The following is a 23251-nucleotide window of genomic DNA, read 5'->3' on the forward strand; positions in this document are numbered from 1 at the left end:
TCCGTCAGTTTATAAATATCTTAGTAAATTACAAGAAAAAGGCAATCTTACCAATAGCCTAATTTCCAAAAACCTATAGACTCATTTTCCTGGAGCTCTAATATCACCCTCCCTTCCATGATGATACGGAGAACAAAGGCAAGAGGGAATGGCAGGTAAAATTAAATTTCCTTATAACCTGCTGCCCATTGACAAATACTTGAGACAAATTTGGAGTATAACATTTCTCCAGGAACCCCCTACTGCCCTTTGTTAATGCCTTACTGGAGGGAAAACAACCTTAGCTTGACAATAGTAAGGCCCTGGCATTTTAGGAATCTTCCTAAGCAAATCAGAGTCCTTCTGGAGGCATCCTGTTTGCCTTTATCTCCTCAACTCTATAGCATATAACCAGTCACTCTTCACAACCCCAGTGAAGCTCTTTCTGCACACGGGTCCTGTCCCTGTGCTTTAATAAAATCACCTTTTTGCACAAAAGATGTCTCCAAGAATTCTTTCTTGGCCATCAGCTCCAAATCCCTACCATTTCAAAACCTCATCATGTGGGTCACAAATCTCCCTCTTCTTTCTCTTATGAGAAAACCACTCCTTAAGACTGATCTGTAACATTTTGAGATCTGTAACTTAATTACATGTGCAAAGGTCTTATTTCCAAATAAGGTCACATTCACAGGTACTGGCTCAGATATATCTTTTGCAGGGACACAATTCAACCGACTACATCAGTTGAATGGGTATTCCAGAGTGAAGGAAGGACAATGAGTCTTTTACAGAGAGGAAACAGCATGTGTGAAAACCTGCTACAGAAAGTAACACAATACTTTAATTCAAGCAATAGAAAGGAAGACTCCCTTTTAAGCACACATTGAACAGGTTTGTTTATAGCTGCTTCCTTCCAGTTCTCCAATAAAATGACAGAAAATGAATTTTAAATATAAGAACTCACAAAGATAAAGAAAAACAGAGACAACAATAGTATGTCAACAAATTTCTGGAAGATAGTAAGCGGGGGTGGGGGGGGGGGAGTGATTAATAACGTTAACAGAACAGAGAAGGCTGAAACCTTACATGTTTGCATAAGGAAGATGACAAAAAGGAGCAAGTCCATTTCCCAAAAAAAACTCAGAAAGTGTCAGTCCCTGGAGGCACTAGGAGCAGTGGAAGGTAAGGGTAAGTGATGGGGTTAAAACCAATGATCAGCTAAAAATCTGTATATAAATAGATTCCAGTTCTTTTTCCCCATGTTTCATAGCTAGGTGACAACTTTCCTCCAGCCTCTGCAGGATACCAGAGGTTTATAATCTGGAGAAATTGAATTAGAGAAGTTCCATGCTTGAGGACACCAGGCAGCATTAAAGACAGTCAGGTGCAGGACTGATAAAAAACAGAATAAGTAAGAATTTGCATATTGAAAGGCAGGCATCCCACCCCACCCAACCAACCACCTTTTCCTGTTCATCTCCCAGAATGGTAGCAATCAAGGTTATACTTCCTAGGTAGAAAAAAAACACAAGGCACTTCTCTAGGGAAACAGAATGGTCCCAGAGGAAAAGTTACAAGAATTGATATTTTTAGGTCTCTTAAATCACTAGGGTCCTTGCCTAAATGCCTACAGTGGTCAAACCAGTCTATGCTCACAGAACTTCAGTCAGCTTTGTAATATTCCAATTTAATATGAGGGGACAATCATGGGTCTTCATACATTGGAAGAAAACCAGTATCATGAAATACAAAGACTAGAAAAATGACTCAAAGGAGACAGATACTATAAAGAGCAAAAGAAAAACCTTGTAAGTATAATATCGTCACAGAAATCAGAGAAGATACTCTATTCATGAAACAATACACAATTCTGTTAAAAAAAAATGGAAGGAAGAGGGGTGCCTGGGTGGCTCAGTCATTTAAGCATCTGACTTTGGCTCAGGTCATAATCTTAAAGTTTGTGAGTTCGAGCTCCATGTCAGGCTCTGTGCTGACAGCTCAGAGCCAAGACCCTGCTTCAGATTTTGTGTCTTCCTCTCTCTCTGCCCCTCCCCTGCTCATGCTCTGTCTCTCTGTATCTCTCAAAGTAAATAAATGTTAAAAAAATTTTTTTAAATGGCAGGAAGAGCATTTAGAAATTAAAAAGATGAGAGATTAAGTAAAAACTTTCAGGGGTGCCTGAGTGGATCAGTTCGTACAGCATGTGACTCTTGATCTCGGGTTGTGAGTTTGAGTCTTACAATGAGTATAGAGATTACTTAAAAATAAAATCTTTAAAAGAAAAATAAAAACTTTCAGTATAGAGACTGGAAGATAAAGTCAAGAAACTCTCAAAATGTACAACAAAAAGGAAAAGAGACAGAACATATGGTAAACTGATGTATAGGAGTTTCAGAAAGAGAAAATATATATATATATATAGGGGAAGACATTTTCTTTTTCATTTTTTTTAAAGATTTCATCTTTGGGGCACATGAGTGGCTCAGTCGGTTGAACATCCAACTCTTGATTTCGGCTCAGGTCATGATTCCCAGGGTCATGGGATCAAGCCCTGTATTAGGTTCTGCATTGAGCATAGAGCTGACTTAAGATTCTCTGTCTCTTCCTCTGCTCCTCTCCCCCAATCACACACACTCTCTCTCTTTCTAAAGAAAAAAAAAAAAAGATTTTAAGTAATCTCTACACCCAATTGGGGCTCAAAACCCACAACTCTGAGATCAAGAGTTGCACATTCCACCTACTGAGCAAGCCAGACACCCTCTCCCCACCTATTTTAGGGGAGGGGATTTTCAAATGAATAATACAAGAACATTTCTCTGAACTAAGTTTTAAGATTGAAACCGTCCTTCAAATTCCCAGGATAATGCATGAAGAAACACCTAGCTGAAGTATTAGATATAGTCTTGGTTTATGTGAGTATTCCAGTTACCTTGGTTGTTCAAAGCTCTCCTTTAGTAGATTCCGCAGGAAGGGCCCATGAAAACAACACACAAGAAAGTCTGAGTTTATGTGTGTTAATAATAGTCCGCCTCTGCCCCTTTTTATTTGAAAGTCATTTTTGCTGGATATAAAATCCTTTACACATTTTCTGCTCTTAAGTATTTTAAAGACACTCCATTTCTTTTGGCATAATCTGTTGCTGACAAAAGTCTGACGATAGTTTAATTTTCTTTCCTTTATATCTTTTGCTGTTTGTGCCTAGTTGCCCAAACAATTTTTCTTTCAAGTCCAATAATTTTATTAGAATCTGTCTTGGGCTGGTGATTTTCAGGTTGATATAATTAGATATGAGGCACACTCTTTCAACATGTGGTTTTAAGGGTTTTTATTTTTTGGCTGTTCTTTTTTTAGACAAGATGTCTTGACTTATAGTTTTAATATTTGTTTTGTCCAGCTTATTTTACAAGGGAGACATTTACTGTTCTCACCTGCTGCTGGAGTGGACAAAACCTTTCCCATGTTCAGATGCTGTTCTAAATTTGACTCACTGTGCTTTCCGATGAATACCTGTTAGCCATGGGGCTCTCCTATTTTCAGGTCTTTCAGAATACCATTACTTGCCCCTGCTTTTCTCCTGCATAAACGTAGATGCTGTTACAGGTCCTATGACTGACGGCTGCTATTTTGTTGTCACCTGCTTGTACTTTGGGATTCAGGGGATACCTCTTAGTTTTTTGTTTGTTTGTTTTCCCTTTATTACTCTGGTTTTTTTTAAATTTTTTTTCAATGTTTTTATTTATTTTTGGGACAGAGAGAGACAGAGCATGAACGGGGGAGGGGCAGAGAGAGAGGGAGACACAGAATCGGAAACAGGCTCCAGGCTCCGAGCCATCAGCCCAGAGCCCGACGCGGGGCTCGAACTCACGGACCGCGAGATCATGACCTGGCTGAAGTCGGACGCTTAACCGACTGCGCCACCCAGGCGCCCCTAATTACTCTGTTTTTAAGTGAAGATTTGGAGAGATTCAAAATGCTTCTGCTGCTGCTGTCTTCCCAGAATCATCCTCACTGGAATAAAGAAAAAACTAAAATCTACAGAGGGTCAAGAATTAGAAATATGCTGTACTTATTACCAACACCGGAAGCAAGAAAGCAGAGGTGACATGTCTTCAAAATCTTAAGGGAAAAATATTTTTGACTTAGAATTCTCTACCCAGATAAACTATCAAAAATGGTGATGGGAGGGGCACCTGGGTGGCTCAGTCAGTTGAGCATCTGACTTTGGCCAGGTCATGATCTCAGGGTTCAAGGGGTTTGAGCCCTGCATCATATTCTGTGTCTCCCCTCTCCTCTCTGTCCCTCCCTAGCTTGTGCTCGCTCTATCTCTCAAAAATAAATAAATAAAACTTAAAAAAATGTTTAAAAAATTTTAAGAAATGGTGACGGGAAAATAAAAGATATTCTCAGACATAAGCATTTACCTCCCAAACCCTGTTTCTCAGGAACTTTCTGCATGGTATATTCCTTCAAAATGAAGTACATTTCCAAAAAAAAGGAGGTAGACATGGGATCAAAAGAAATAGGAGATACAACATAGAAGAGGGATAAAGAGGACTCCTGACGGGTCCCTGGCTTGTTGTTCCGTCTGTAAATGTGTGACTCTTGATCTTGGGGTCATTAGTTTGAGCCCCATGTTGGTATAAAGTCTTAAAAAAGGAGAGAGAGAGAACGCCCTAGGTGATGAGAAAAGAAAGTCCTAGAACCAAAAAAAAAAAGTAAAAAAGAAAGTCCTGGGATAACAGTTTTGCCAAAAGCCTAGAAAACAACTAGTTAGATTGGAGTAGATGACTAGTAAGCTCTAAGAAAACACAGATGCATGCACACCAACACTGATGCATTTGAGGATATGAAAAATACTATTAAGTGGGTCGTGTTTATTTATTTTTATTTATTTTTATTTTTTAAAATATGAAATTTATTTTCAAATTGGTTTCCATACAACACCCAGTGCTCATCCCAACAGGTGCCCTTGTTTATTTATTTTTAATGTTTATTCATTTTTGACAGAGACAGAGCATGAGCAGCGGAGGCCAGAGAGAGAGATACACACAGAACCTGAAGCAGGCTCCAGGCTCCCAGCTGTCAGCATAGAGCCTGATGTGGGGCTCAAACCTCTGAACCCTGAGATCACAACCTGAGTGGAAGTCGACACTTAACCGACTGAGCCACCCAGGCACCCCTTAAGTGGGTTTTATGATTCTGTGAAGAGTTGGGAGGAAAAAGATTATATGTATATCATTTACTTTAAGCAAAGGAATGGAAGAATCAACTATTAACTCCAGATAAGGCCAGAAATCGGGCACCTGGGTGGCTCAGTGGGTTAAGAATCTGACTCTTGATTTCCACTTGGGTTGTGATCTCATGGTCGTGGGATTGAGCACCATGTGGGGCTCTGTGCTGACAGTGTGGAGCCTGCTTGGAATTCTCTCTCTCTCTCTCTCTTTCTGTCCCTCCCCTGCTCATGGGCACTCTCTCTCCCTCTCTCAAAATAAATAAATAAACTTAAAAAAAATAAAATGTAATCAAATTATACTTTGGGTTTAGTAGTGAACAATAATTATGTAATCACAGTGAAGAAATCACAATATTTGTTTTTTAAGTTGTGATATATCTAAATTGCTGGTATTATCAGAGGAGAACTGTTAGGAATGATGGCTTATGAATGCTAAATCCTTATTTTCCATGAGGAAATTCCGTTGAGGAATACATTCCATGAGGAATTCACAGATAATATCTGAAATTAATAAATCAAGAACAGAACATTGTGATAATAATATCTGCAAATACCACAAAAAATAAAACACTCGAAAGAGCTATAGGTGGGGTAGGACTATGAGTCGAGTAACTTGGGAACTGTTGTTTAATGTTTTGAAAATGTATAGTGCTACTTGGCTTAAAATAAAACTGTTTTTACTGAGATATAATTGACATATGACATTGTATTTGTTTTAGGTGTACAACAATGATTTTATGTATGTATATATTGTGAAATAATTATATAAGTTCAGTTAACACCCATCATCATGTATAGTTACACTTTCTGTATGTGTGATGAGAACTTTTAAGATTTACTCTCTCAGCGACTTTCAAATGTACAATACAGTATTGTTAACTATGTCACCATGCTGTACCTTACATCCCCAGGACTTATTTGTCTTATAACTGGAATTTTGATCATCTTTTGATCACCTTCCCCCTTTTTGCCCACCCTCTGTACTTTAAAAAAAGACTGTAGTGGCGCCTGGGTGGCTGAGTCAGTTGAGCGTCCTACCTTGGCTCAGGTCATGATCTCACAGTTTGTGGGTTTGAGCCGCCACGTCAGACTCTGTGCTGACAGCTCAGAGCCTGGAGCCTACTTCCGATTCTGTGTCTCCGCCTGTCTCTGCCCCTCCCCTGCTCACACTCTGTCTCTCTGTCTCTCAAAAATAAATAAACATCAAAAAAATTTAAGAAATAAAAAAAGACTATAAATCCTTGTTTTTATTAGGCAACAAAAACTAGATATTAAAATTTCAAAGTGACTGGAGCATTGAGAATAAGGATAAGAGACACCTGAGATAAAGCTGGAGCGTTGGGAGGAGTTAGGGAAGAACATGTGTGACAGTGTAGAGATGAAACACACACCCACACAAGATATAGCTAGGTAACAATATTAGTACCTTTCATTTGTATAATATGTTGCGATGGTTAATTTTATCTGTCAACTTGACTTGGCTAAGAAATCCCCAAATACCTAATAAAATCTTATTCATGTGTCTGTGAGGGTGCCTTCCAAAAGAGATTGGCATTTGAGTTGGTAAACTGAGTAAAGAAGATGCCCCTCACCAATGTGGGTGGGTCTCACCCAACCTGTTGAGGGTTGAAATAGAACAAAAAGGCAGCAGAACAGCAAATTCCTGCTCTCTCTTCTTGAGCTGGGAGGTCCATCTTCTCGTCCTCGGACATTAGAGTTCCTGATTCTCACACCTTTGGACTGCAGGACTTACACCAGCGGTCTTCCCAGTTCTGAGGCCTGCGGTGTCGGAATGAATTCTACCACCAGCTTTCCTGGCTCTTCAGCTTGCAGACAGCAGATCGTTGGACTTGCTTTTACACTTTTTGTACCTTTGAATTTTGTACCACGTGTATACATGTTGATAAAAAAAAATGTAAGCTAAAAAGGAATTTATGCAAGATCACACAGGTAGTAAGGGCCCAAACAGGATTAAATCCAGGTGTTCTGAGCTGTAAGGTAGATAAGAGAAGGGTGTTCTTTTTGTGCAGGATAATAGTGACAGAGAGGGATGAAAGAGCCTTTCGGTCGAATTAGGAACGGACGAGGCAGAGTGCCAGACTGAGGAGTGTGGACGTCATCCTGCAGGTCATGGAAAGTTGCCCAAGTGTTATACAGGAGGATAATATGATCAACGGAATACTAAAGACTTTACTCCTCTCCTCTTTGACCACTGCCCAGAATCTACTGAGTCAGGCTTCAAAGGTGAATTAGGAGAAAGAAGGATTCTGTAAGAATTCAAAAAGTAAGATATAGGATGATTTTCTTTTAATAGAAGCAAACAGTTCATTTAAATAAGCCACAAAGGGTTCCAGGAGTGATGGGAACACCTGGTCACACAGCAGGTGAGAGAGGGATGATCCCTGCACAGTAGCTGAGGAGAGAGTAGACACACAATCACTGAGCAATTAGCAGACAGGGAGACGGTCTGGGGAAAAGTATGAGGAGCAACTCTATCATCCCTGGCTACCCTTCACACTGATTGCTTTTTCTCTTGGACAAAACAAAATTGAGAAAGCTGTGTTCAGAGGAGAATTATTTCTCAGTGTTACGAAAGAAGCTAGGATCTAAAACTTATTGCATTAGCACATGTAAGCCTAGCTGTAATGCAATAATTTGCATTTATATAGCAACATTCGTCTAAGGCAGAAACGTGCTTCCTGGCATTAACTCATTAATCCTCACAGTGTCCTTGTGAAGGAGCTGGCGAGCATGATTATCTCCATTCCACAAATAAGAAAAATGGAGCTGCTGAGAGGGTAAGTAATTTGGGTAAGAATAAGTTGGGTCTACGTAGGGAATTAATACTAGAATTAATACAAGTCTCTTGGAAATGGATTATAAATGATTGGTTCAACAGTTTGGTATTCAGACTTCTCAAAAATGTTTGATAAATGAATATTTTGCTTTGGCTTTATAACCAACAGAATCTGATTATTATTCAATCTTTATTCACTCTGATGAATAACAAAATTTGTCTCATGGGATTCAAAGCCACATTTCTCCCTGACTAATAACTTTAGAGCCCAGAGGTCACAGACTCTGTAAAAGGAATTACAAGGTCAGGGGCATAATAAGAGAAAGTCCCTTGGCTTACTAGATTATTAGTAATTTGTTTTTTTAGTTTTTGAACCATCCAAAAGACAATTTTAAGACAATGATTTGAGTGCAAGTAGTTTATTCAGAGGGTATCCCAGGAAGCATATTAAAAAGGTTGGAGAAGTAAGACAAAGAGAGGAAAGTCAATAAATGTTCCTCAGTGAGCAGGTTACAGTGGTGGCAATGGTCTGCCCATGAGGGACCCACTGGGAGACCCTGCAGACCATACCCAGAGCAAGAGATTTTTTTTAATTCACCAACTACTGCCTCTCTTTAGTTGAGGATCATTCCTGTGGCACTTGTGGTCTACTCTGTGCCCAGGCTGAACAGCTCCTGCAGGCAAGAAATGCTGGGAAGCTGTGGTGGATGTGCCTGACATTAAGTTTTTAATTGCCAAGGTATCCATTTCAAAGACACTCATCCCGATAAACACATTGTTGGCTGTAGGATACAGCTACTAGCAAACCAACCAGTCAAGAAACCAGGCCACCCCCACCCATCAGGTTCCCCTTTCAGGAATGCCCTGGGTTACCTGGATAACTGAACACCTGGGTGGCCCCCGCTTCTCCCTCCCTGCATCCTGAGTCCCATTCTTACATTTTACATTTGCCAATAAAGAGAGAACCTGAGCAACCCTAGGTAGATCCTAACAAAGGCTGAGCCCAGCACCATCCTGCTGCTCTTTTTTGGTGCAGTCATAATGAGAACCACAAGGGCCAGTCCAGCCACAACGTTGACTCTGGTCAGAAATTCCCAGAGGGTGGGGGTTGGGGGGAAGCGCCTGGGTGGCTCAGTCAGTTAAGCTTCCCACTTCGGCCCAGGTCATGATCTCATGGTTTGTGAGTTTGAGCCCCCTGTCGCGTCCTATGCTGACAGCTCAGAGCTTGGAGCCTGCCTGAGGTCCTGTGTCTCCCTCTCTCTCTGCCCTCCCCTGCTTGTGCTCTGTCTCTCTCTCTCTCTCTCTCATAAATAAAAATAAACATTAAAAAAAATTCCCATGGGGATTGCCACAGGTAGGATGGGCCCAGGTGAGCACCTCGGGCATTTCTAGCCCAATGCATTACTACCGATAGACCAAGACCCACACAACAGAAGCCATGAGCAAGTACGAGATTTCATAACCAAGATTTCTGGTGACCTCAGGCTGGGCCAAGAGGACAAGATCAACCCGTGGTTGCATCTGCTACAACACTCAACTATTCAACATTTATTGAATACATACTATGTGCCTGCCATTTTCTAGGTGTAGGGCTGCAGGATAACGAAGATACGGTGATCTCTCTGAAACGTAAATTCTGATCATGACATTCTCTAGAACCAACATGCAGTAGTTCAGATCTGCTTCCAGCTGCTACAATACTACAAGAGACACAGAGGAATTTGTAAGTTTGAGATGGAAAAACAAAGAACAGTCTTAATGGATTCTATGCATTAGACTGAGGGAGTGATTCCCCAGTCTGCTTCTCTCTTCCCCTCCCGATGTCTAAGTGACAGGGCTTTGACTTCATGCTAGAGCATGGCAGAATCCTCTTGTTTTCTGAACCCCCTTTCACCATGTCTCAATTACTTCTTCCCCAATAGACATGATATCTATTTGGCTTCAAGGTTTTCTTTTTTAATTTTTTTTAATGTTTATTTATTGTTGAGAGACAGAGAGAATCCAAGTGGGAGAGGAGAAGAGACAGAGGGAGACACAGGATCTGAAGCAAGATGCAAGCTCTGAGCTGTCAGCACAGAGCCCGACATGGGGCTTGAACCCATGCACCATGATACGATGACCTGGGCCAAAGTCAGAGGCCTAACCAACCGAGCTACCCAGGCATCCCTTGACTTTGGTTTTTTGTTTTTTGTTTAATCTCTCCTGGATTGAATGACAAATATACCTGCTTGTCTACTATTAACTTCTTTGACTAATTTTTTTCTCTTTTCTATCTGATTCTCCCTTTTAAAATTCTTTCCAATGACTGTGAGTTCATTTGGGACATTTCCTCTTCCAAGGCCTGCATAATGACCTCACCTCCCTGGCAATTTCTGGTCTCCAAATTTACCGGTATTTTAATGGAATGCTGAAATTCTCTGCTCTTCTCTGGTTTCCAAGGTGAAGCTAAGTGAATTTTTCCTGGGGTTAGTAGGTTGTTAGTGAGAAAAGACCATCCCACTCTGTTCTGCCTCACAGACATATCCCAGATAGCATTTACAGGTTTTAAATGCAGCTTTAAGTGTCAGCCTTCCTTTTCCTGACATTGTTTGGCTTAATGGAATGATGGTGGCAAGATCCTCTATTGAACATGGGGGCAAAGGCAATATGTTATCTCGACAAAGTGATATTTCTGCTCAGTACTTAAATCACGTGGTTCTATTTCCAGTTAGTTTTGTGAAGAAGGAAAATAAAGGAATTCGGGGGTGGGGGAAAGGATTCAAGTTCTATTTCTGTTAATCATGTGACTGTGCTCAGTGACGATGATTGCCATTATGAATCTATCTTCTTGGTCATCTGTGTGGTTTCTGGTCAAGGTCAGACATTAAGAAGCGTGTGTGCTTTCGACATTTTTTTTTAATGTCTTTATTTATTTTTGAGACAGAGAGAGATAGAGCATGAGCAGGGGAGGGGCAGAGAGAGAGGGAGACACAGAATCTGAAGCAGGCCCCAGGCTCTGAGCTGTCACCACAGAGCCCAACGCAGGGCTTGAACTCACAGACTGTGAGATCATGACCTGAGCTGAAGTCGGATGCTCAAACAACTGAGCCACCCAGGCTCCCTAAGAAGTGTGTGTGTGCTTTCAATGATAATGCAAGGGCAAAGTCAAATGAGCTTGGAGGGGGCTAGCCATTGTGCATTATTAGCACCACATGGAGGAACTCCGAGAGCTGAGAGTTTAATATTATCTCTATTTGATTTGGTAGCTCTCTTCTAAGGTGACCATGAACACCAAGAAAAAACACAGAAGGTATATTTATGTAACTCCAGCAAAAGTCAGCTTGTTCTCCCATAGAAACAGTCTGAGGAGGTGATGTAGTATGAGGCCAAAGACACAGATTCAATCTACAACTCACACACTGAATGTTCTCATTTTGGTAGCATTTGGAGTCCATTATGTTAACTTTTGTGGGTGTGGAAAGGACAAGAGGAGTGGAGATGCAATTTATCATTTCAGAAAACATTCTTTTTAAAATTTTTACTTACTTTTCAAAAATTATTTTAGACAGAGAGAACTGTGGGGAACAGGGCAGAGGGAGAGAGAGAGAGAGAGAGAGAGAGAGAGAGAGAGAGAGAGAGAGAATCTTAAGTAGGCTCCACACTCGGAGTGGAGCCCAAGATGGGTCTCCATCTCAGGAACTGTGAGGTCATGACCTGAGCCAAAATCAAGAGCTGGATGCTTAACTGACTGAGTTCCCCAGGCGTCCCCAGAAAACAATTCTAAATGGGAATATCAAAGTCTTTCAAGAACCTTGGCCAAAACGGAGAGGGGAAACAGAGAGAGTGGTAGCTGTAGAGAGATGTAAGATCAAAAACTAGGAAGCAAATACCCATCCAACTGGGATATTATCAAATAAATTTAGAAAATTTTGTCTCTGTCTTTGGTCTGTAAATGATTCTATTGATTTTATTTTTGGGGAAAACATGTCCCAGTGTCTATTTTGTACCCTTTCTGGACATCTGTGTTTTTTGCCTACCCAATGTCTCTCCTCCCATTTGGTAACAGGACTTAATTTTCTTAGGGAGTCGCCTCTCCCCCACTCTCAGTTCAGTTGGTTTAGGTTGGGCTGATTTTATCTCCTTGCTCTAAAGGTGATAACCCATCCTAGGCTTAAGTAATTAGAGCATTGCATCCCCCTAGACAAGGTAACTGGCTCAGGAAATGGTTCTGATCCAAGCCAGGCCATTTTAGCTCCAGAATTTTTATTGGAACTTTTGGGAGAGGTCACTCTCCTTTTCCCGTGTTTGCTAAGGTGTTAGGATATAAGCCTGGAGCCTTGGGTAGTCACTTTCACCATCATCTAGGGAGAACCTGCATAAGAATGAACCTAGCATAGGGGAAAACACAGCCAATAGATGCAGACAGAAGTCAGGATGACAATGAATATTTCAATCTAGCAATGACTGAAATAAAAAAAAATTATTCCAGGGGCACCTGGGTGGCTCAGTTGGTTGAGCATCTGACTTTGGCTCATGTTATGATCTCATGGTTCATGAGTTTGAGCCTGGCATCACGCTCTGTGTTGACAGCTCAGAGCTTGGAGCCTGCTTCAGGTTTTGTGTCTCCCTCTCTCTCTGCCCCTCTCCCGCTTGCACTCTGCCTCTCAAAAATGAATAAACGTTGATAGAAAATTATTCCTTGGCTTTTCAGTTACATGAGCCAATTTTTTGTTTGTTTGTTTGTTTGTTTGCATAAGCCAATTTGAGTTGCCTTTCTTGTGCTTGAGAACCAAAGAATTCTGGCTAATATAACTGTTTATTGATCAGTGGTTTTTCCTTTCCATTGCTCTCTTTGATTTGCCTATTTTTAATATAAGCTTAGCCTTTTTTCATTGTGGTAAAATACATATAATATAAAAATTTCCCATTTTAAAGTGTACAGTTCAGTGGTATTAAACACAGTCATAATATTACACAACCATCACTGTATCCATTTAAAGAAGATAATATTTCAGGTAAATTTTCTTTTTTTATAATCTGTTTCCTAAGAGATCAAGTCAATTACAGCAATGCTGAATTAAAACCATTACATGAAATTAACTTACACTGGAAATACTGTGGGGGCCAGGAAATAAGCCATGCACAAGTCACAAAGTGGCTGTTTCTCCCAATTTCATACTGAGTGGACACAATTTTGTTGCTCCCTGAGTACCTTTTACTCTAATTATCTTAGTTTGAGCTGCTATAACAAAATACCATAAACTAAGTGGCTGAAACAACAAACATTTATTTCTCACAGTTCTGGAGACTGGGAGGTCCAAGATCAAGGAGCCAGCTGATTCATTTTTCTGGTGAGATCCCTCTTCCTAGCTTACAGATGGCCAACTTCTCTCTGTATCCTCACATGGCAGAGAGAGAGAGACAGAGATTGTCCCTCTTGTGTCTCTTCTTATAAGGGCACTAATCCCATTCATGAGGGTTCCATTCTTCTTACCTAATTACCTCCCAAAAGGCCTCATCTCCAAAGACCATAACATTGGAGAGTAGAGATTTAACCTATGAATTTTGTCAGGACACGTTTGTCCATAGGTTATAGTATTACAACATTATAATACTAATGTTAGTATTATAGAAAGGCCCAGTACAAGGAAAGTCTTATTAAGTAAGAAAGTAGACTAGGACTCAAAATCGGAGACACTGATGGACATATAAATACTATGGGATTCCCATTGGCAAGTCAAAAGCCTCCAAGTCCTTGATACTGTGATTTGCAGTATTGTCACTTTTCTGAGTGTTTTTTTAAAAAGTTTATGTATTTGTTTATTTTTTTATTAAAAATTTTTAATGTTTACTTCTTTTTGAGAAAGAGGGAGACAGAGTGTGAGTAGGGGAGGGGCAGAGAGAGAGGGAGACACAGAATATGAAGCTGGCTCCAGGCTCTGAGCTGTCAGCACAGAGCTAGACGTGGGGTTTGGAACTCATGAATCGTGAGATCACGACCTGAGCTGAAGCCAGATGCTTAACTGACTGAGCCACCCAAGCACCCCTTATTTATTTATTTTTTTTTTCTTTTTTTTTTTCAAATATTTTTTTTTTAATTTTTTTTCAACGTTTATTTATTTTTGGGACAGAGAGAGACAGAGCATGAATGGGGGAGGGTCAGAGAGAGAGGGAGACACAGAATCGGAAACAGGCTCCAGGCTCTGAGCCATCAGCCCAGAGCCTGACGCGGGGCTCGAACTCACGGACCGCGAGATCGTGACCTGGCTGAAGTCGGACGCTTAACCGACTGCGCCACCCAGGCGCCCCACCCCTTATTTATTTTTGAGAGAGAGGGGGAGGAGGGTGAGAGATAGAGGGAATGAGAGGGAGGGGGGAAGGGGCAGAGAACGAAGGAGAGAGAGAATCTAAAGGAGGCTCTAAGGTCTGATGCAGGGCTTGAACCCACGATCTTGTGAGCCAAGAGCAAGAGTTGAATGCTTAACCAACTGAGCCATCCAGGCGCTCCTCTGAGTCTTTAAAAAATAATTTTGGAGGCATTTTAAAACTTGTAAAAAAAATTAGAACAAAGAGAGTACAAAGCACTGAAGCGAATTGGTGTTGGGAAATGCATATTAGAATATAGTAAGGTGGTGAGTGTGTGTGTGTGTGTGTGTGTGTGCCCACAGTGAGGTTGGAGGAAGGTGAAGAATATAGAGAAAGCTGAGAAAAACATCATCTCAGGCTCAACTGGGATGGCCTTCCAGTGGTGGCCTTCACTTAGAATCCTAAGGGGATGTTGTAGGTAATCTTTCACTTCCCATCCTTCAAAAATTCCTGTTTCCTTTGTTCTCTCTATTGTCCCTCTCCTCTTCTCTCCTGACAAACTTTCTCTGCCACGTGTGCCCTTTGCCTTTTCTTCCTTTTCCTGTGCCGTGGTCCTGCACTCAATACCAGAAGTGACAGCAGATAATACTTAAGCAAGTCCCCAAAGTCCCATAGAAATTCAAAATGAGTCCATTGAGGGCAAGAATCTCCTTGATTTCCCAAAGGATTTGCCTTGTTCTCCTGGCTAGTTGCATGGGAGTTCAGAAATTCTATTCACAGGTACATGGGCATGAAATTTCCTTGTAGATTTTGGATTATTGTGATTTTAGGAGTTCTGATATTTCAAGCCCACGGGCACCTTTCAGTGAAAGATTCAGGAGAAGTGATAATGTTCCCTGTCAAGAATTCATATTAAAAGTGAGAGTAAGGGGCTCCTGGGTGGCTCAGTCAGTTAAGTGTCCAACTTCGACTCAGGTCATGATCTTATGGTTTGTGGGTTCAAGCCCCATGTCGCACTCTGTGCTGACTGCTTGCTCAGAGCCTGGAGGTTGCTTCAGATTCTGTGTTTCCTCTGTCTCTGCCCCTCCCCCTGCTCATGCTCTGTTTCTCAAAAATAAATTAATGTAAAAACATAATGTTTTTTAAAAAGTGAGAATAATATATTTTTCCCCAAGTCTTAAGTACAATAGAGGAAACTAATGATAAAGGCAATTAAGAGTAATTCACAATGATCAAAATACATGCCTTGCCTGTTGCTCTACATATAATTCTTTTGTGATTATATGTTATGGTATTGAATCCAGATTTGGTTAATGTGTTGCAGATGTTAGAGAATAACACACCCCTATGAAGAGAGTGAGGGTTTTATTTGAAGGAATCCATTTTTCCTGGTGTCATTTATCCAATTGACCTTAACTCAATGAACCAGAAGTTAGAATATGTAGCAGGGAAGATGTGTCCCATTTGAGGTCTTGTTCTTGTTAGAGATAGATTTTAAAGAAGGTTTTCAGGGAAGTGTCCAGGTGTGGGCTTCTGGATAAGAGATGAAAAGATGGTGTCTATAGTAAATTTTGCAACCATTGCTTTCCTATCCAGTATTGTGGATATTTTTGTTTGTTTGTTTTCTGTTTTATTTAGATATTATTCTGCCCATGGCCCCTGGAAAACACCATTATCACCTTCCCCTAGCACAGCTCATAGGACAAGTTGTGGATGCCCAATACTAGATGGGTCAATTAGGTTTTTGCTTTTGAGAAGCTGGCATTGTGACAATGAGAGTCTGAGTCAGAGGAGTATGGATACTTGAACTGCAAGGTCATGTATAGTCAGGGCTGGAGTTGACTCCATGAGAGCACCATGTTCCAGCCAAAATTATAGGGAACCCAGAGAGCTGGTCTTCAGAGAAGCAGGAGACTGGCAGAACAATGCAGCCAAAAAGAAACTAGAGATCATACAGCATCCCTGATTAGTTAGGGGAAGTAATGCTAGCTGCTCTAATAGATAAAATCCAGTGGTTGAACAGATGCCTTTCAGTGATTTAACACAATGACCATTTATTTCTAGTTACATAAGACCAATTGGGTGCTCTGGGTTGGTTGGTAGTCTTCTACTTAATCATTTAGAGACCTGTGGTCCTTCCTTCTTGAGGCTATGGTCTCCTTTAATAGCTCATAACTTATATTTTTTGGTACCAATTACTATATTACAGTAAATAATGTTCTGTAATATAAATCCTCAAACCTCAGTAGCTGAACTAAATAGTAATTTCCTTCTTGTTCATATAAAGCTCTGTTAGGGATTTCTGAAAAGAAAAGCCAACCTTGGTCACGCTGGGACCCAGAATCCTATCTTGTGGTTCCATCCCCTTCATAAGTTCCCAGAGCGCTCTCCATTCAGTGATCAGATGAGCTAAGAGAAGAGGATTGTGTATAAGTGGTTTTATGTGTTAGGCCTTCAGAAGGTGAATATCATGTCTACTCATGTTCCATTGAGTGGAGCTTAGTCACCTGACAACAGCTAACTACAAAATGAGGTTGAGAAATGTAATTCACCTATGTTCCCAGGAGGAAGAGAAAAGCAGATTTGAGTGGCAGCTAACAAATCTTTATCACAAACAACCATTCTAACATTTTCTACTCCCATTTTCTTTCTTTTTTCTCCATAACATTTTAAGACCTTGTGATATGTTATATGTTTCACTTATTTTGTTTATTGTCTGTCTCTACTACTACAATGTAAACTTTATGATTAAGAAAGTTTGTTCAGGGAGATTTTTTTTTTTTTTTTACTGTTGTGTCTACATCACTTAAAACAGTGCCTGGCAGCTCATAATAGATGCTTGATAAATATTTGTTGAATGAATGAATAATATCCAGAACTTTCTTTTTCCAGTTCTTTCCTAAGTATTTTAAGAATTCTACTTTATTTCCTATGTGAGAATATCTTTTAGATTGCCCATGTGTCCTTTCCAAAAGATATCTTTTCACTTGAGCTAAATTTGACTGTAGTTCTTTTCTCCTCTGGCTCCTATAAAGAGCCTGTATTGAGATAATACCTACCTCATGAAATAGACTAGGAGGTAGGAAAAGACTTCAGCAAGCAAATTGCTGAATATCTTTTAGCGCACATTATTTTGTGGTATGCTGTGCACTATTTCCTCTTCCTCTACTATTCCCAAAAGTATAAACTTACTAACATTCCAGCTTTGTCTTAGGTGTGTCTAGGGAAATAAGAATGATACATATAGGGACACCTGGGTAGCTCAGTCAGTTGAGCATCTGACTCTTGACTTTGGCTCAGGTCATGATCTTCTGGTTTGTGGGTTCAAGCCCCGCATTGGGCTCTGCACTGGCAGTGCAGAGCCTGCTTGGGATTCTCTCTCTCTCTGCCCCTCCCCAACGTGCACACGCTCTCTCTCTCTCTCTCTCTCTCTCTCAAAATAAATAAATAAATAAATAAATAAATACTTTAGAAAAAGAATGATTCGTCTTGAGTAATATGGCAGAGACTGTTAAGTGTCCAAGCAAAATCCATTCTCTGCTTCTTTCATAATAAAAGGCTAATGCTATACCATAGCTGCATATTTAGTGACTACATTTCCCAGCTTCCCTTGCAGCTAGGTATGCCCTTTGCTTAAAGTGTCCCAGTGGGATGAGCAGAAGTGGTCTATACAACTTCTCACTTGCTTATGAGAAAATCCCTAACTTTGAGTAACCATTTTTTTCTCTTTCCTGTTGCTTGGAAAGATGAAGACCAGCGTGACCTTAGAAACCACACATTGAGACGGCAAGCAGCTATCAGCCTGGATCCCTGAAGGATCATGCAGACAAATTTGCCCACCAATCTGAACCATCACTCAGACTGTTGTGAGAGATAGAAATGTCATATTATTTTTCAGTGTCTTGTAACAGCAGATTAATGAGAATTCCCCAAAAGAAAATGAGTTTTGAGGCCAAAGCTAAGGTTATGGTGTCCAACAGGCTCTTCTCCAACATAGCATGATGATAAAATCATAGACTATGGGATCAAGTTGCCTGGGTTTCATACTGACTTCTCCACTTACCAGCTCCACCTTACAAGTAAACTGAGAAGATTAGTCAACCTCTCTGGGCCTATGTTTTCTCTTATCTGAGGACAAAAGCAATACTACCTCAGAGGGATTAAATGAGATAATGTATGTGAAGAGCATGGTAAGAGTTCCAGAAACAGTAGTGATTATGATTTTCATTCTAGGAATTCTTCCTCTGTTGCCAGCTTCGGGGTACAAAAGTTGGAGTTTATTAGAGACATGGTGCATTTCCTTATAGGGCACAGAATGAGCTTTGGTTCCTCCAAGTCAGTTATAGGTGGATACTGAAACCTATTACTCTTCCAAATCAGAGACATTCTTACTTTTCAAAACTGAGGTAAAATTTGCACCCAATAAAATGCACAAACCTTAAGTGTATAGATCAATGGGCTCTGAAAAACACATATATCAGTGTAAGTACCACCTGAATGATAATATAGAACATTTCCATCATTCCAAAAAGATCCCTCTGGTCTTTTCCAGTCAGTTCCACTCCCAGTGACAACCTCTATCCCGATTTCTATCATCACAGCTCAGTTTTGCCTGCTCCAGAATTTTATATAAATAGAATCATACAGTGTCTGGCTTCTTTCACTCAATTTCATGTTTTTGAGATTCATCCATGTTCTTGTGTCTATCACGTCAAAGATAAAACCAAGTCTGAGACAGAATTAACAAAAACTGTTTATTCATTTACTCTTGGCAAGGGAACCCATCTGTCATCACTTTTGTTTCAGCATGGGCTCAGATGCATTGGAAGGGAAAATAAGTTTTATGGAGCAAAAAGAGGAAATACTGAGACAGCCCCTGATTGGCAAGTATTCTATTAATGTGGGATTTGGGGAAGCGGGGAGACTTTCTCATTGGTTTTTAGCTATTTGGCCGTCCTTGATTACTTGCAAGAGGGCAAGTGAGAAGTTTGGGGACATTTCAAAAGATGAAGGAGGGTTCAGTGTTAGGTGGAAGGTTTTCTGTGGTCAGCCATTTCCCAGAACAAGTTGGGATCTATGGGTGTTTGTGTGTGGGTTTTTTGTGGTCACACATTGGTGATGGGCACACAAAGATAATGGTCTTTTGAGGGACAGCTGCCATGGCAGGCAGTTTCTCAGTCAGTCGTTTGGTCCATTTCATTGCTGAATAGTATTTCATTCAGCATACTAGACCATTGCATAGTGAACCACAATTCACTTATCCATTGATGAATTCTCTAGTAATAAAATTCAGTATACATCCAAGTTGTTCAGTTAAGGAGATTCATATCACAAAAAGATTCTTTGATTAAAATTTTTTTCCCACAGGGACCCTTTAACTAGGAATGACCCTAGCAACATGGAAAGTAAATCTATTTGCATAAAGTCAATTTACATGTAATATAAAGATTTTATTTATATATTGGAGTTCTATTCCAGAAGATCTTTGGTAAAATTGCTTCTAATAGTCCTGAGCTTATTGATACTCATTATACATTCATTTCCCCTCCTCTTTTGAGAAAAAAAAAATTGAAATACAAAACTATGATTGTTAGCTAGCTTTCTTAAGCAAGTCTCATCAAGATCTGTGTGTATTCTTTTTGGAAAAACAAGCTTGCGTTATCACCACAAATGGAATGTGTGATATTTGCAAAGCTCCTATGGGAAATTACTCATATTTGTACCAATATTAGTATAAATTGCACTATATTAATATTGTGCTAATATTTGAAATAATAGAAATACTAATATTTGTACTAAAGAATAGAGACAGACCCATCTACGAAACCCTTCTTAATAAGGTAATAGAACCACAATCAGATGTTATTGTGGCCCATTTTTTCTGCATCAGAAAATTTTTTTTTAAGATTATATTTTTAAGTAACCTCTACACCCTATGTGGGATTCAAACGCACCATCCCACAATCAAGAGTCACATGCTTCATTGGCTGAGCCAGCCTGGTGCTCCTGCATCAGAAGTTTTAAAAAGGGCCAGAGGCTTTCTTCCCTTGAAGCGGGGGAAAAATAACTGCAGGTAAGAAATACTGTGTTTAGGGGCGTCTGGGTGGCTCAGTCGGTTAAGCGTCCGACTTCGGCTCAGGTCATGATCTCGCGGTCCGTGAGTTCGAGCCCCGCGTCGGGCTCTGGGCTGACAGCTCAGAGCCTGGAGCCTGTTTCCGATTCTGTGTCTCCCTCTCTCTCTGACCCTCCCCCATTCATGCTCTGTCTCTCCCTGTCTCAAAAATAAATAAACATTAAAAAAAATTAAAAAAAAAAAAAAGAAAGAAATACTGTGTTTAGGGCAATTGGGTGGCTCATTTGGTTAAATGTCCAAGTCTTGGTTTTGGCTCAGGCCATGATTTCACAGTTTTGTGAATTCGAGCTACGCATCTAGCTCTGTGCTGGTAGCTTGGAGCTAGGAGCCTCCTTCAGATTCTGTGTCTCCCTGTCTCTGTGCCCCATCCTCCACTCTCTCTTTCTCTCTTTCTCTCTCTCTCTGTCTCTCAAAAATAGATAAACATTGAATTTTTTTTAATTTAAAAGTTTCTTTTTACTGGTTTCTGAGTGTTTTTGGCATTTTAAAACTTTCTCCTATAATTTATTTAAAAGAACCAAATTTAGGCCTAGTCCAAAAAAGGGTATCTTCTCTGATCTTACCAAGTGCTTAGCATAGGTACTAATTGCTTTTTTTACACTTATTTTTAATAAATCACCACTTTTCCTGAGCAAGTAGAACAGTAATTTGCAAGATCGCATTGTCTACTTACAAGTCCTCAAGTGGGGTGATTTTTCTCAGAATTCTTTCTGATTAAATGCCTACATTGTATATATCTCTCTTTAAAAAAAAATAAGAAATCAAGATAAAATGCTTCTGCACAGTGAAGGAAATAATCAACAAAACTAAAATGCAACCTTTGGAATGGGAGAAGGTATTTGCAAGTGACATATCAGATAAAGGGTTAGTGTCTAAAATACATAAAGAATTTATAAAACCCAACACTCAGGAGCACGTGGGTGGCTCAGCTGGTTAAGTGTCAGAGTCTTGATCTCAGCTCAGGTCTTGATGGCACGATCTTGAGTTCAAGCCCAGAGTTGGGCTCCACACTGGGTGTAGAGCCTACTGAAAGAAACAAGCACACCAAAAAAACACTCCTCCAAAACCTCAACACCCGAAAAACAAATGATCTAGTTAAGAAATGAGCAGAAGACACGAATAGACATTTTTCCAGAGAAGATATGCTGGTGGCCAACAGACACATGAAAAGATGCTCAACATCACTGATCATCAGGGAAATACAAATTAAAACTACAATGGGATATCACCGCACACCCGTCAGAATGGCTAACATCAACAACATAGGAAACAACAGGTATTGTCAAGGATGTGGAGAAAGGGGAACCCTCTTACACTGTGGATAGGAATGCAAACTGTAGCAGCCACTGTGGAAAACAGGGTGGAGAGTCCTCAGAAAGTTAAAAATAGAACTACCCTACAACCCGGCAGTCCACTACTAGGTATTTATCCAAAGGATACACAAATACTGATACAAAGTGATACATGCACACCAATGTTTATAGCAGCAATATTGAAAAGAGCCAAATTATGGAAAGAGCCCAAATGTCCATGGACTGATGAATGGATAAAGAGGTGGCATATATATACAATGGACTATTACTCGGCAAACAAAAAGAATGAAATCTTGCCATTTGCAACAACATAAATGGAGCTAAAGAGTATTATGCTAAGCAAAATAAATCAGTCAAAGAAAGATAAATATCATATTATTTCACTCATATGTGGAATTTAAGAAACAATACAGATGAACATAGAAGGGAAAAAAAAAGAAAGAGGTAAACATAACTCTTAACTGTAGAGAACAAATGAGGGTTGCTGAAAAGGGAGGGAGATGGAGGGATAGGTTAAACGGATGATGGGTTAAGGAGGGCATTTGTGATGAGCCCTTGGTGTTGTATGTAAGTGATGCATCACTAAATTCTACATCGGAAACTAATATTACACTGTATATTAACTAACTGCAATTTAAATAAAAAGTTGGAAGAAAAAAACAGTAAAAAAAAAAAAATAGAGCCAAGTATTTTTAAAAAGAAAAAGAAAAAGAAATCTAGTCCCCTGGGTGGCTCAGTCAGTTAAACCTCTGACTTCAGCTCAGGTCATGATCTCAGGGTTTTGAGTTCAAGCCCCGCGTTGGGCTCTGTGCTTGTTGGGCTCTGTGCTGATGGCTCAGAGCCTGGAGCCTGCTTTGGAATTCTGTCTCCCTCCCTCTTTGCCCCTCCCCCACTCACACTCTGTCTTTCTCTCTCTCTCTCAAAAATAAAATAAACATTAAAAAAAAAGAAATCATTCAGCATTATTATTTTATTGTAATGGATACTTATGTGCTAGATGCCAGGGATACAATAGTGAGAAGTCAACATTTAACCTGAACACAAGTTGAAAATACTGTGAATGAATAGTTTCCAAGTGAGAAGTTTATCAACCTGAGATTTTACTTCTGGGGAAAAGATACAGAGAAGTGAGGAATAAAGACCTAAGGTGATACTTCTTAAAGTATTTTAATGTTTTTTTGTCCAGAAGCTGATGTTTGGGATTAAAACCATCTTTATTCACAATGGTTTCTATTTCCTCTGCCCACCGTGGAACATTGTTTACAAGATGAATGGCATTCTTTAGACTCAAAAGAGCGTTGGAAGATATAGGTTGAATTTTGTGTAAGAAATCAATAGAACATACAGGGCAAAGGGCAAAACAAATTTGCTTTATTTATCTTTGTAGAGAAAGTGAATTTGGTTTGAAATCATCCTTTTAAGGTAAAAATGGGCAGAAATTCAAGCTTGATTTTTTTTTTTTTTTTTTTTTTTGCAGTGAATGAATTTGCTTTGCTCCAACAACTCTC

The 23251-nt window shown here is 40.0% G+C and overlaps 1 long non-coding RNA gene across 2 annotated transcripts in view; it reads left to right on the forward strand.

Annotated features, from left to right (window-relative positions):
- LOC109499384 overlaps positions 1 to 19872 on the forward strand; it is a 29668-nt gene extending 9796 nt beyond the window's left edge. The window contains exons 2-4 of one of the 2 annotated variants that reach the window (XR_006596418.1): positions 7942 to 8013; positions 13291 to 13342; positions 18044 to 19872. This is a non-coding gene — a long non-coding RNA (uncharacterized LOC109499384). Of the gene's footprint in view, positions 1 to 7941; positions 8014 to 10138; positions 10452 to 13290; positions 13343 to 18043 lie in introns of those variants that run through there. The other variant, XR_006596419.1, reaches the window with a different exon arrangement.
- The last annotated feature ends 3379 nt before the right edge of the window (positions 19873 to 23251 follow it).

The sequence above is a fragment of the Felis catus genome, chromosome B1 (assembly GCF_018350175.1).
Source record: "Felis catus isolate Fca126 chromosome B1, F.catus_Fca126_mat1.0, whole genome shotgun sequence".
Lineage (NCBI taxonomy): Eukaryota > Metazoa > Chordata > Mammalia > Carnivora > Felidae > Felis > Felis catus.